The sequence below is a fragment of the Otolemur garnettii genome, unplaced genomic scaffold, assembly GCF_000181295.1.
Source record: "Otolemur garnettii isolate 467f Iridium unplaced genomic scaffold, OtoGar3 scaffold00073, whole genome shotgun sequence".
Classification (NCBI taxonomy): domain Eukaryota; kingdom Metazoa; phylum Chordata; class Mammalia; order Primates; family Galagidae; genus Otolemur; species Otolemur garnettii.
In genome coordinates this window covers 6,546,929-6,550,860 of record NW_003852468.1, presented here as the reverse complement: position 1 = coordinate 6,550,860, position 3,932 = coordinate 6,546,929, and positions in this window count along the sequence as shown.

Genomic DNA, 3,932 nt, shown 5'->3' with positions numbered 1-3,932 from the left:
TGACAAGGAATTTATGACTTTGAGGGGCCCTCCCAGTCTGGTCTTACAGAACTGGAATTGTGAATGTAGATCACAGTGACACCACTGTAACAGGCCAGTGTATACACAAACTAGAGCAAGAAGCTGCCTTGCTGCTACAAAACGCTGGTTCATGGAGGTGGAGAAAGTGAGAACGTCCCTGGGGGACCTGCTTCTCACAGCAACTGGCCCTGCCTTGCCGACCGCTCTCCCCCTTTAGACCATAGGGCAGCTTGGAAGTCTTCCACATGGCCTCCTTCTCTCTCCCATTGATACAGGGCAGGTGGCACCCCAGCCAGCTCCAGGGAGCCGAGGGGTGGACCTGCCACCTCTGCTCTGGGGGTGTTGGTGTGGCAGCAGCCAGCAGAGGAAGCAGCCGCCTGGAGGGGGCGGCCAGACAACTGCTGGGGAGACACCAGTGCCTTAGTGTCTCCCTCCCCTTGCACTTGCAGCTGAACAGGGAACCCCCATTTCCCAGGCCGTGTCAGTTTCATGTAGTTTTCCTAGGCCTGGGAACCCAAGGGATTGTATCCATTCATTTGTTACCGAGAGTCCTGGCCAAATGTAACTATAGAGGACCCATGCAACCATGTATACCCCTGGACAAAACCCAGACAGAGACAGAGACAGAGAGAGCCCTTTCATCCCATTCGGGTTTTTCTCTCTCCCTCGAGCTTTGGTGTTTTTTTCTCTGTGCTCTTTTCTGTAAAATAAATCCTGTCTTACCACTGATCTGTGGTCTGTGTCATTCTTTGAATCACCGAGACCGAGGACCTACTGAAGACGAAATTCCAGTATCACTGTCACTAGGGGTATGTGTGTGTGTTGGGGTCTGGTAGCCCCTCTGCTTCTCTCCCACACAGGTGCTTAATGAAATCCTTGCAGAAACCCCATCGTGGTTTCTGCATTTTGGAGGAAAAGGACTAACACACAGAATTATGCCCTGCTTTCTGTCCCTGTTTTCTTTGCCTGCTTTTTCCCTCCTAAATAAAGTTACACTTCCACTGTCTTGGTTGCTTTTTTTCCACTGATTCTTTGTTCTGCTCTGGCCTCCCTATCAATGGCTTCCATGGGGTTCTTGGTCTCTGTGGTCTGGTTTTAGCAACTGTCAGGTCCCTCTGCAGGAGGATGTTCCCTGGATCTTTAGCTCCCAGTGCCAAGAATGAGCACTGGCGCCCAGGAGACGATGGAGTGATCACAGATACAAAGTAATCACCATCAATATACATCTACTATAGAAGAAAAGCACAAGCCCTAAGGTAAACACCTGGCCAGAGTGAGACAGGCCCTGTTCGTGAGTGGAGCAGAGACGGAAGACTAAACAGGAACCCTTCATGGGCAGGTTAGGCTGTCTAGTTGCCGGGTCCTTTCCCAGGCCGGACTGGCTGTTGCTTCCTACCTGAGGGGTGACTGACAGGTTGGGGCTCTGTAACAAAACTTCTTAAAGTGCATGGTTCCTCCCCTCAAGCTTCCAGAAGAACACCCAGGGTTGAAATTTACAAGTTTAACTACATGATAATGGGCCCAGTGAGCCCAGGTCAGTGTAGGGTCACTGGGGGCTCCTCACTCTCCATTCCGACTGGGGATCAGGCCCCAGCTAGTAGGTTCCTACTCCCCACCTAGTCACATCTCTCAGTCTCTCCTCCTATCTAGGAGAGAAGCTGGGGAATAGGAAGGTGTGTCCACCCCACCCCAGTCCCCACAACAGGTAGGAAGAGAGAAACTGGGGGCCAGGAAGGTATGGCCCCCCCCCCTCAGGTAGGACGAGCGAGACTATGGGCTGAGGTTGTACATTTACCCCTTGACCTCGTGAAGTTCTGCATCCCCGAGGTCCGTCAGGGTGGGTGGGACCGGCCATGTGCAGTGCCAGCCGCAGGGGTAGCAGTAGCGGTGACCCTGCTGGACTGGAGCCCACTGGTGCTTCAGCTGCTGGAGCTCCTCCTCTCCATTGCTGGGGCTGCTGCCTCCAGAGTCACAGCAGGGCGCTGACACTGACTAGGGAGGTGTCTGGATAGGCGTCTTCCTCTGTGGCCAGGCTTGGGCCTGTTCAGCTTGAGCGTGGCATGCTCAGACATGGAGGTAGCCCGGCGCCAGGGCAACACTGCCTAATGGTAGCCATATGGTTGACAATGGGGGATGGAGCTCATGTGTAGGCTCTACACTGAGTGTTTGAATTTCTCGCTGGTGAAGCACTGCCTTTCAGGGCCATTTCCTGTGTGTATTGACACTGGAAGGCAACTGTAAAAAATGAAGTTTGGGGTTTCCTTATTTTTATTCTGGTACACAGGGAATTAATAATTTTGAAATACCTGCTGAGGAAACAGCAAGTCCCTGGGAGAGGTTGTTCACCCCTTTCAAAAACTTAATCCTGGCCAGGCACCAAGGCTTAAGCTTGGGAGGCCCAGGCGGGAGAGTCTCTTGAGCTCAGGAGTGGAGACTAACATGAGCAAGAATAGGACCCTTCTCTTCCAGAACTACAAGAAACTAGCTGGAAATTATAGCCACTGCCAGTAGCCCCAGCTACTTCAGAGGCTAAGGTGGAAGGATCACTTGAGCCCAGGAGTTTGAGGTTGCTGTGAGTTGTGATGATGCCACTATACTGTACCTGGGATGACAGAGTAAGACTCTGTCTCAGAAAAATCCACAAAACAAAAGCACAACACCTTAATCCTTAGAGCCACTCCATAAACAGAGGCAAAATTCTCATTTCATAGACAAGAAGAGTGAGGTTCAACAAGCTTCAGTGACTTGCCTCAGCCCATGGATTCAGACTGTTCAGCTGAGTAGCGTGAAGTGCTTTATAGAACTTTGGTTGGTGACCATATTACTGTGGTGGTATAATGTGGAAACAGGCAAGGGGCAGTAGTGACTCTGAGGCATTCAAGATCAGAACCGACAAGGCCTAAGCAGGAGCATCAAAGAGAACTGGTGTTGGAGCATCTTGCAGATTCAGTTATATTCTTGCCTAGTTTTTGAATACGGAAGCCCTGAGGTCATTTGAAAGATGGTTTCAACCAGCTACAGGAAGGCTATGTGTGTGTCTGAATGATGGGAGCTAATTCTCTGTTCTTCTCTGCACACCAACACTTAAAAAGAATGCAAGATGAACCACACCTGCTCAGTGCTGATGTTTGATTACATTTCAGGAGGGCTTTCCAATGTCTGCTCTATCATCAGGGCTCCTTCCAAAGCTGCCATGTCAGAAATGATGCTATACCCAGAAAAAGGGCACTGCATTGCCTTTCAATCTGCCATAAGCAGCCTCATTTGTTCAGATATAGTCCTAAAGATATTATTCTGACTTTCATCCACTTCCTAAACTTGTGTCAGACGTGCAGTTAGGAAGCTGTCAGAAGGGAGTTTCTTTTCTGGTTCTGAACATCATCCATTCTTCGGTTGGCCAGACTTGGCAGGTGGGATCAGGGGCTGGTTCCGTTGTTCAGGGGTCTCCTAGGTCAGACACATTAAGTGTCTTGTGGAACTGGGTCCAGGAAAGAATCAGAAGAAGGGGCAATAGGCAAGGTATGAGGCTTCAAACAGCTTAGCAGGCTGGTGGCAACTTTTGAGAACATATTGCTCCTGAGAGTGGTGGCTGAATGAAAAATGTCAACCCACTGAGTTCCATTCACCTGAGTGAGGTATAGGATGAGGGAGAGAGAGAGAGATATCTGTTTTTAGTGAAGGGAAATTCTTAAGTTGCCCTAAGGTTTTCCTTATTCATTTCTTTGCTCAGAAGTTTAAGATGCACCCATGATCTTTCAGAGCACTGTGCTTTGTGCTGGTGACAGAGAGTGAACAAGACAGACACATCCCTGCCTCTTGAGCCTATGGTTTGTGCAGTGGAGTTTCTGAACACTGTGCATGACACATGGAAATGGGTAAGTTAGGCCTATCTGGAGCTTGTCCTTTAGAGT